This window comes from Hemitrygon akajei, chromosome 9, assembly GCF_048418815.1.
Source record: "Hemitrygon akajei chromosome 9, sHemAka1.3, whole genome shotgun sequence".
NCBI classification, from domain to species: Eukaryota; Metazoa; Chordata; class Chondrichthyes; order Myliobatiformes; family Dasyatidae; genus Hemitrygon; species Hemitrygon akajei.
In genome coordinates this window covers 58,492,946-58,504,410 of record NC_133132.1, presented here as the reverse complement: position 1 = coordinate 58,504,410, position 11,465 = coordinate 58,492,946, and the positions used below count along the sequence as shown (strand labels likewise).

The 11,465-nt window shown below is 39.2% G+C and overlaps 1 long non-coding RNA gene across 1 annotated transcript in view; it reads right to left on the bottom strand.

Moving 5' to 3' along the window:
- Positions 1-254: 254 nt before the first annotated feature.
- LOC140732767 (uncharacterized) overlaps positions 255-11,465 on the bottom strand; it is a 95,005-nt gene continuing 83,794 nt past the window's right edge. Inside the window, exon 3 of the long non-coding RNA XR_012100128.1 lies at positions 255-595. This is a non-coding gene — a long non-coding RNA (uncharacterized lncRNA). The remainder of the gene's footprint in view (positions 596-11,465) is intronic.

Genomic DNA, 11,465 nt, shown 5'->3' with positions numbered 1-11,465 from the left:
AAAGAGTTGAGCTGCTTGGGCGCATTGGAGAAGAAAGGACAGTGATATCATTGACAGATAAATGTTTCTGAAGTGATTTGACAGACTAGATTAGAACAAAAACAAAAGTGAAATTCGAATTTGTTGCCATGCACAGGTGTCATGAAAAGTTTACTTGCAGCAGCATCACAGGCATCAGATAAGCAGTATTCACACGAAATACACAAATTGTACAGATTTTTTACGAGAAGGAACACAGTTAGGATAAAAAAAAAATTACTTTTAGTGCAGAGATCAAAGTGTTGCTAAATTGCAGTGATTTGGTCTCTGCCAATTGTTTCAAGAAATGAATGATTGAAAGGAAGTAGCTGTTCTTGAACTTGGTGGGGTGGGACTTCTAGCTTCTGTGCCTCCTGCACAATGGTAGCTGTGAGATAACAGCTTGGCCCGGATGGTGGGGATTTTCGATGATGGATGCTGCCTTCTCTAGACACTGTTGATAGTGGGAGGTATGTGCCAGTGATGTATGGGGTTGAGTCCACTACATTCTGCAGCTTCATGCATTCCTATGCGTTCAGGTTGCCATAGCAGACCATGATGCATCCAGTCAGGATACCTTCAACAGTACATCAGTAGAAGTTTGTTAGTTTTCAATGGACATACCAAACATCCTTAACCTCCTAAATAAAGGTGCAATTTGTTTTGCATCCATGTGGTGGGTCCAGAATGGGTCATTCAATATGTTAACATCCAGTAACTTAAAGCTATTGATTCTATCCATTGCTGATCCCCCGCTGCAGACTGATGATTATTCCTCCCACCTCCTTCAGTAGGTTTCAACAGGTGCATTTAATGCCAGACAAATTTATACATTATACATCCTGAAATTCTTTTTCCTCTTTCCCCTTCTTGAAAACTCCTGATTCAGATTATTTTATTATCATGTACACCAGGATGCATTAAAGTTCATTTTTTACATGAAGGTCACAGAGGGGGTCTTTGTGTGTTCAGCCTGCACCCTGAACCTGGTTTTCAGAAGGGGCCCTGTCACCCTCTTAATTACGCTTCATTTAGGGATATCGCACAATAAGAATCTCTTGCACACCAGTGATGAGTTTCTTAAACAAGTGGGTTTATTCAGGTATTCAGGCCCTGTTGCAGTGTACACTGGGGAACACTTCAAGTAATGATCACTGATCCAAGGAACTTCTGCCAATTTATAGTATTTGTGTTACAATCGCTGCGAGTGGATTTCTTAACTTCATTAGTTGTCCACTCTTTCTTTGCACAGTCAGATCTCTGCTTTATCTCTGCAGGGGATTGCCTCTAAGTGTCTGACAGATGGGACTTTTCCTTCCTTTATCTGGCAGTTATTTCCCCCATTCTCCCTGCCAATGGATGCACTGATTTATGATCTTGCTCTTCTGCTGTGACTCAACTTATCTCATGATCAGTTCTCTTGAACTTAGCTATGTTCCAATCCCTATTTATTTATGTCTGCTCCAGTTAGCTATGACATGTATTATAAACTTTTCCCAAAACACAAAGTCCACTGCAGATGCCGGAGTCAAAGCAACACGTACAACAAGCTGGAGGAACTCAGCAGGTCGGGCAGCATCCGTGGAAACTTCCATAAACTTTTCCCTGATACAAATAGTACTCTGTTTCTTCTACATAACTTTTAAGCCTTTTATTTTTCTATTATCCCTTCCTAAATTTTACTTAAGTTGACCATTTTACAAACTTTCCCAATTTTCTTATAATTCTGCTATTTCTGCTTCAATGGCAATAATAAATAGCACAGAGGGCCAGCGCAAGTGCTGCATGCTGGATTGACTTCAACATTTAAGAGAGGTTTGAATAGATACATGGATGGTAGGGGTATGGAGGGCTATGCTCCAGGGGTAGGTTGATGGGAGTAATGAGTTTAAATGGTTTTCGGCCCAGGCAAGAGAAACAGAAAGGCCTGTTTCGATGCTGTATGTTTCTATGACTCTTAACAATGAATACAATGATGAGCACAAAACAGTAGACGGTAGAAGGATTGTAGTGCAATGATGCCAAGCTTGGATACTGAGAGGACATTGCATCCAGTGAGGTGTGCTAGAAGTGGTGGAACATGGATTTAGAATAATGGTTTCACCAGTTTTAAGAGGAATCTTGTCTCTGATAGTCATGACTTTTCTGAATTCTCTAACTCAGGGAACTATGGAGGTGGAGTCAATGAATGTATTCAAACTATTTTGAACTGAGGTGAGCCAAGTTATGGGAAGAGAGCATGGCAGTGACTTCTTCTTCTTCTTCTTCTTCTTCCATTTCCAGCAGTTTAGACGCATCTAGGTGTATTACTGCCCTCTGCAGGATGTAGAATTAGTTACAGAGTTTCAAGAAACTCAAATTCTCAAGTATACACTAGTCACATGTAGAAACAGAATAATAAACTTTTCAATCATATGGTGGTTCTCTTGGTGGCCAGACAAAGACTTAACAGAAAAACAAAATGCATTTAAGTCAGACAGCCTCTTGAACAATATGCTTCAGAGAAGAATAGTGAAGAAATATAGAGAAGAAATAGAGAGGTATAGAGAAGAAATGGCAGGAGGATTGGAACAATGAATTAAAGGGAAGGCATTTCTTTTCTAGTCACCCACTAGTTAAAAAGGTCTCAGACTGTTACTCTTTAAATCATAGAGATATTGTGAAATTAACAAGACTTGGGTTGGGGCATTGTGGGCTGAACTATTACTTAAAGATAATAGGAAGACATCCTACTGGATTATGTGACTGTGGTAGTCCAGAGACAGTTCAGCATGTTTTGCTGAGTTGTAATCGACATAAGATTGAGAGAAGCATATTGTTCGAGAGGCTGTCTGACTATGGAAGTGGTTTTGAGGCTAACACAATTAGGCTAACAATGGCTCAGTCATCATCTTATTGAATATTACAGCAGACTGAAGGGGCCAGTACACCTATTTTTTTCTGACTGCCCTCATCAAACAATTAAATATCTCCAAAGAAAGGGTTACCTGTACAAATTTGGTCTCCACCCAAATACAGACATTCCCATTGTTCCCTCCACCCCTCCTTCTTTCAACACCTTAGAAGGCAATTTGTTTTTCTCCATTCTAACTACTACTCACAATTAATATGTCAGGAAGGGAATGTTCAAGACTACAATGAAATAAGACCTTTGCAATCAGAATTCCAATGATTCCAAGCCTCTGGAGGAAGATATTTCTAGTTCACTCAGTCCTGAATGGCTGACCCCTTATTTTGCCATTGTGACCTCTTGTGGAGTAGCATCCCTTCGTCTACCCTGTCAAGCCCTGAATGCATACTGTATATTTTAATAGAATCACCTCCCACAAATTCCATGTCCATCCAGCCTAATTTCCCCTCAAAAGTGAATTCTGCCATCCCAGGAATCAATTTGGTTACCATTTTCTGCACTCCCGATATTGTAAGGATTTTCTTCCAAAGGTAGACTTACCAAACCTAGACACAACATTGCAGGTGCAGTCCAACTCAGAGATTCATCATAGAAGCAGAGACTCTGACCCACTGTCCACACTGACAATCAACCATTTATATTAACCTTACATTGATCCCAGTTTCCAATCTCCTCACAACTCCCCTCTCCCAGATTCTACTACACACAGTGAGCAATTTACAGCAGCTAATTAAACTACCAACATGCATGTTTTTGGGATGCGGCAGGAAACTGGAGCATCAGAAAGAAAGCAACGTGGTCAAAGGGAGACTCCACACAGGGAGAGCCAGAGCCAGAGCCAGATTGAACCTGGATCGCTGGAGCCACAAGGCAATGGATCTACCAACTACAGCCCTGCTTTGCCTTTGAATGTGTGCTAGGCGTACATTAGTGCACATGGATGTCAGCACCTGAGATTGTGCTTGAATGAGTTTGTTCGCTTATGTATGAGAGTGTACGCGTCCCTTTGATTGAACACCTTTTTGCAAAACAACTCTGCTCAGTTGAAAACAAATCCTGAGCTTCTGGGAGACTGCCACTTTAATTCCCTGTCCTACTCTCAGTCTGACTTCTGTTCCTTCATCTCTATTATTGCTCCATTACCGCTGTGTGTAAACTCAAAGATTAGCAACTCAGCTACAGCCCGCAGGACTCAATAACTCTAACAATTTCAGGCCAACACCTATTTTTTTTCTCTTTCTCCCAACAGATGTGACCGCACCCCTGTTTCAGCTATTTCAACTATGTCCCAGAAAGGCAGCATCCATTATTAAGGACCTCCAGCACGCAGGGCAAGCCCTTTTCTCACTGTTACCATCAGGTAGGAGATACAGAAGCCTGAAGGCACACACTCAGCGATTCAGGAACTGCTTCTTCCCCTCTGCCATCCGATTCCTAAATGGACATTGAACCCATGAACACTACCTCACTTTTTAAAAAAATATACAGTATTTCTGTTTTTGCACATTTTTTAAAAAATCTATTCAATATATGTAATTGATTTACTTGTTTATTTATTATTATGTTTTATTTTATTTATTATTATTATTTTATCTCTCTGCTAGATTATGTATTGCATTGAACTGCTGCTGCTAAGTTAACAAATTTCACATCACCTGCCGGTGCTAATAAACCTGATTCTGATTCTATTTCTTTTGTTTATTTGCTGTCCCTAGCTTCTTTTGTTTTATGGATAATTTTTGTCCGACTCCAGTCTATCACAGATACTTCCTTTATTCTCACCATCTGTCCCACTCTCTGCAACTTACAGCATGCCTGTTTTGTTCCACACTTTTCCATTTCTTTTTTTAAATTTTTTTTATTGAATTTTCAATGATTACAGAAGAAAAGAAAAAAAACTATCAACCCTTCTCCCCTCCCCTTAACCCCTCCCCCCTAACATATCCCTATAGAAAGAAAGAAAAAAAAAGAAGAAAAAAAGAAAGAAAGAAAGAATGCCTGGATATCGGAAGATCCCCACATGCTCCACGGAGTTCATAATAGCTTTAGTATATATATTTATTTCTTTCCCCAAATAACCATTAATTTTATCTTCGGAGCAACTATATATTTAGTCCTATCTTTTGTAAATAAGGGCACCAAATTTTCAGAAATGTTTCATATTTATCTCTTAAATTATAAGTAATTTTTTCAAGTGGAATACAGCTAAAGATTTTGTTCTTCCAACGATCTATACTTAAGTATGAATCCGATTTCCAAGTAACTGCCAATGCAGTTTTTGGCTACTGCCAATGCAATTTTTATGAATTCTTTCTGATATTTATTCAATTTGGGTTCTGGTTTTATCCCTTCAATATCACCTAGTAAAAATAATATTGGGTTATGTGGAAGTTGTGTTCCGATAATTTGTTCCAGTAAAACTCTTAAATTTGTCCAAAAAGGCTGAATTTTAAAACAAGACCAAGTAGAATGTAAAAAAGTACCAATTTCTTGATTACATCAGAAGCATTGATCAGATAAATTCGGGTTTAATTTATTTATTTTTTGTGGTGTAATATATTATTGATGTAAAAAATTATATTGCACTAATCTTAACCGGACATTTGTTGTATTTGTCATACTGTCAAGACATAGTCTTGACCAACTTGTTTCTTCAATTTTAATATTCAAGTCAGTTTCCCATTTTTGTCTTGGCATGAATTCTTTGTTTAATTGCCTGTTTTTGAATCAAACTATACATACAAGAAATAATTTTTTTAATTTTTCCTTTTTGAATAAAAGTTTCTATTTCATTAGGTTTCGGCAATAACATTGCCGAATAATAATAATTAGAACGGACCCAGATATTAAGAGTTTCAGAGTTAACCAGGAGGAATACAAGATTAACTTATTTGCTGACAACGTTCTACTTTATTTAACAAACCCATTGTATTCGCTGCGTAAATTATCTTCTAGATTGGAAGAATATGGGAAAATATCAGGCTACAAAATAAATTGGGATAAAAGTGAAATTCTACCTCTTACTAAAGGAGATTATAGTCAATGTCGATTAATAACTCAATTTAGATGGCCGATAAATGGTATAAAATATTTAGGTATAAGAGTTGATAATGATATAAAGAATTTATATAAATTAAATTATTTACCATTATTGAAAAAAATTCAAGAAGATCTTGATAAATGGATAATGTTACCAATAACATTAGTAGGTAGAGTAAATGCCGTAAAAATGAATATATTCCCTAGATTACAATATTTATTCCAAACACTACCAATACAACTACCCCAGAAGTTTTTTTCAAGAGTTAAATAAATGTGTGAGGAAGTAACTTTGGAAAGGTAAGATGTCAAGAATATCGTTGGAAAAATTGACATGGAAATTTGATCTAGGAGGGTTACAACTTCCAAAATTTAAGAATTATTATAAAGGAAATCAACTTTTCCATTTCTGATGTTGAGTCCTTGACCTGAAGCATCAGTGCTGTTTCTAAGTGCTCCTGGTGTTCTCTGTTTTTCCCCCATCTGCAGTTCAGCTCTAATCCTCTAGGTGGCAGGCAGCCCATAAAGGGAAGACACATGAAATTAGGGACTCTGCAATTCAATAGATTCATAGCTGTTCTGAAATTATTTGGCAATGCCCCACCCTATCCTCATGGCCCTCTATTCCCTTATTGATTAGAAATCTATCTCAACTAAAGTCAAGTTGAGTTTACACGAGGAAATCTGCAGATGCTGGAAATTCAAACAACACACACAAAATGCTGGTCGAAGGGTCTTGGCCCGAAACGTCGACAGTGCTTCTCCTTATAGATGCTGCCTGGCCCGCTGTGTTCCACCAGCATTTTGTGTGTCAAGCTGAGTTTTTTGTCATGCCCACATGTACAGTAAGGTAGAGGTACAATGAAACCTACTTTGCAGCAGAATCACAGGCACACATGACTGCATGGCAACACACAGCTCCAATGCCATCTTCTGATTCGCCGACGACACTACTGTTGTTGGACCAATCACGGATAGTGATGAATCACCTTACCAGAGTAAGATAAGTCATCCTGTTGAGCGGTGCAATAAAAATGACTTCTTGTTCAACATCACCAGAACTAAAGAGCTGGATGTAGACTTCAAGGAAAGGAAAGAAGGGAAGACATGAACCTTTCTACATCAGGGATAGAGTGAATCACCAGCTTTAAATTTCTGGGCATTAACATATCGATGACCTGTCCTGAGCCCAACACATTGATGCATTCATAATGAAAGTGTGCCAGTATCTTTATTTTCTAAGGAGGTTCAGCTTGTCACTAAACACTCAAACAAACTTCTAAAGAGGTACTGTTGAAAGTATTCTGACTGGTTGCATCATGGTCTGGTACAGCAATTTGAATGCACGCACAGGAACGTAAGAATCAGCAGAGAGTTAGTGAACTCTCATCATGGGCACATCCCTTCCTGCCATCAGTAGTATCTACTGGAGGCACTGTCTCAAGAAAGCATCATTTATCACCAAAGGTTCACATCATCGAAGCTATGTGATCTTCACTGGGTAGAAGCATGAAGTGCCACACCACCAGGTTTACTAACAGCTACTTCATTTCAAACCATTCAGTTCTTGAACCAACTTGGACAACCCCAATCACTACAGTTTAGCAACAGATGACAAGTTTGACAACATTGCACTAAAATTGACTTTGTTTCTTTTGTTTTGTGTTTGCCTGTAAAAGTCATGTATAATTTGTTTTTTTTTTTGTTGCTTTTTCTTGTGAATACTGCTTATCTGATTCTTTGTGCCTGTGATGCTGCTGGAAGTTTTTCATTTGTACCTGTGCAGACATTTACTTGGGCATATGATAATAAATCAGACCTTCACTTTGATGTAGGGACAAACAGAACACAAAATATAAATTAAATATAAAATTATTGCATTCCGTGACAACACTGCAAAAGCAAGACTTCAGTGCAAAAACAAAACAGCACAACTGAAGGCCAGTCCATGACAATCTCAATCTTAAACAAACCCAAGGATTCTGCCTCACAGCTCACTGTGACGAATTGTTGTAAAGACTCATGACCCTGTAAGAGAAAATATTCTTTCACCTCTCCAGCTTCTAGGGTGCCCCCTTATTCTAAGACCTTGCCCTTTTGCTCTGCATTCATCCATGAAAGGAAATATCCTGTCAACATTTTCTTGTCAAGTTTCTTCAAAATCTTGTTTTTCAATAAGATTTCACCTACAGTGAGTAGCACTCCAACACTGTTTAATCTTTTCATCTAGGATAATTCCTCTATATCAGCAATCACTGTGAAATAACTTCTTTCCTTAAAGAGGGTGCTTGAATTTGATCACAGTTCATTACAGTGATAGGAGGCAAACACAAACAAATGGGTTATCTTGGCCAATTTGCACAGTTAGGTCAAATGGGCGGTTTGCATGCTTTATGAATCTATAACCCTGTGGTTTTACTAGTGTCTTCTTGTTCTGCAATAAGACTTCACTAGTTTTATGCCCAGAACCCTTTGAAATATAGGACAACTTTCCATTTTAATAGAATATAGAACAGGCCCTTCAGCCCAAAAATTGTGAGCCTAACTAATTAAGCTAAGGATGACAAGTTACACTAAACTCTTTTGCTTGCATATGGTCCATATCCCATATTATGAGCTAATTAAATGTGTCTATCTCATCAGCCTCCACTACTACCCCTGGCAGTGCATTTCAGAATCCACCACTCTGCATTAATAAAAAACTTGCCTGCAAATCATTAAAACTTTCCCTCTCACCTTAAATGTATGAGACATTTCCACCTTGGGAAAAGGATAGCAGCTGTCTATCTCTGCTTTTCATAATTTTATAAACTTATATCAGGTCTCTTCTCAGTTTCTGGCACTCGAGAGAAAACAACCCTCATTTGTCCAACCTCTGCTTATAACAAATGCCCCTCATTCAGTGGCATCCTGGGGTAAATCCGTTCCTTGTCCACATCCTTCTTAAAATTGGATGATCAGATCCGAACGTAATACACAGGATACAGCTTAACCAGAGTTTTATTAAACTGTAACATCACTTTCTGACTCGATCTAAATGCTTCATCTAATTAGAACAAGCATGCCATATTCCTTCTTTACCACCATATCAACCTGTGCAGCCACATTCAGAGAACTGTGGTCTGGGAGCCCAAGATTTTTATGTACATCAATGCTGTTAATTGTCCTGCCACAAACTATGTACTTCCCTCTGACATTTGATCTCTCAAGATTCAAAATTGTCATTCTTTTTTATACAAGTATAAATGAGAATGAAATAATTGTTACTCTGGATCTGATACAGTATTAAAAAAACAGAAAGAACACAAGTACAATAAATAACATAACTGAAGTCTCCTGATATTATGAAGGAACCATCATTGTTCTGCAGAGAGTTAATGATAAAGTAAAGCTCTCCCAGTGTGCCCTTAATGTTAGCGTTTGAGGAGGGAGGAGACATGTAGATAGTGATGCTGAATACCCTTGTGCACATCTACAAGAGGCTTTGTTGCAGGAAAGCAGCTTTCATCACCTGGGACCCCGCCACCCAGGTCATGCTGTCTTTCACTGTTGCCATCAGGAAGAAGGTACAAGAGCCTCAGGACCCACACCAGTAGGCTATTACTCCTCAGCCATCAGGCTCTTGAATCAAAGGGGTTAACTTCACTCAATTTCACTTGCCCCATCACTGAAATTTCCAACAACCTAGGGACTCACTTTCAATGGCTCTTCATCTCACATTCTCCAAATTTCTTGCTTATGTATTTATTTTTGTATTTGCACAGTTTGTTGTCGTGTGCACATTGATTGAATGTCCATTTACTGCAGTCTTTCATTGATTCTTTAATGGTTAAATATACTGTTATGGATTTATTGAGAAAGCCCACAAGAAAATGAATCTCAGGGTTGTATATGGTGACATATATGTACTTTGATAATAAATTCACTCTGAACTATGAACAGTAAAATCCCTGAGCAGGCAAAGTCAATGGCATTCAACTAGATGATGTTTAATTGATACCGACTGCCACTACAGAAGGGTCTGTGCACCCACCTAGTCGACGTACACACAGAGTCTGCCTCAAAGTACAATACCTCACACTTCTCTGGAATAAATTCCATTTCTCATTCCTCCACCTATTTGCAATTGATCTGTACCCTGCTGTATTCTTTGGCAATCACCTACACTATCCACAACTCCACTAATCTTTTGTGGCAGCTGAAAACATTTTCATTGACATATTTTACAAAGAGGAAAGGTCCCAATACAGATCCCTGTGGAGCATCACTAGTCATGGACCTCCTGCCAGAATGAGTCTCATCAATCACTACCCACTGTCTTCTATGGACAAGCCTACTCAAAATTCAAACGGCCATCACCATCTATGCCTCACATTTTATTCTTCTAACTAAGCTTACTATGATCGATGTTATCAAGTGCCTTACTAAAATCCATATAGACTGCCCTACCCTCAATGACCACCTTTGCTGCCTTCTTGAAATAATTAAATTAGAAAGGCATGACTTGTCCTGCACAAAGCCAATTTAATTGTCCCTAATTAGGTCATGCTCTTCTAAATGCTCATAAATCCTATCCCTAAGAATTCTCTCTGATAGTTTCCCCACCACTGGCATGAGACTCACCGGCCTAGAGTTTACTAGATTACCCCCATTTCCCTTCTTGAACAAAGGAACAATGTTAGCAACTTGTCAGTCCTCCAGGACTTTGCCTGTGGCTAGAGGGGACACAAAGATACTGGTCCAGGCCCCAGCAATCTTAGTTCTCTTATTAATCTGGGGTAAATCTCATCAGGCCCTGGGGACTTGTCCACCTTCATGTTTATCAAGAGTCCCAACACTACCTCTATCTTCATTTCAAACTGCTCTAGCACTTCCGCATGTTCTCACTCATCTCACTACCCTCCATGCCCTTCTCCCTGGTGAAATCTGGCACAAAGCACTCATTTAGGACCTCACCCACATCAACCACCTCCCAGGCACGTGTTCCCTCCTTTGTCCTTGAGTGATGCTATCCTCTCCCCAGTTACCCTCTTTCTCTTGATGTCTATGTAGAATCCCTAATAAAATAAAATGCTGGATGTGCATGGCAGGTCAGGCTACAATTGTAGGAAGAGAAATGAAGTTAATGCTTCATCAACATTCTGTGAGCCTTTCCCATTACCTGTGCGTGCTGGCTTTCTGTGTCTCATCCCAACTCCTTTAGTGCGGCAGCTTTCTGCAGTTGCTCCCCATTTAAATAACCCGTTTTGCTTTCGATCTTCTATCCAATCTCCCTGCCGCTCCAGCTTAAACCCATCACAACAGCACTAGGAAAACACTCTGCTGAGATCTCAGATCCAATCCTGCCTGGGTTTAATCCATCATGCCCGTCCATGTCCCATTTCCCCCACCAGCATTTCCAGTGCCCCAGTAATCAAAATCATCCTTCCTACTCCCACTCTTAACTCACCCATCCTCCTGGTATTTTCTCCTCTTCCTTGTCTCACAAGTGGATATG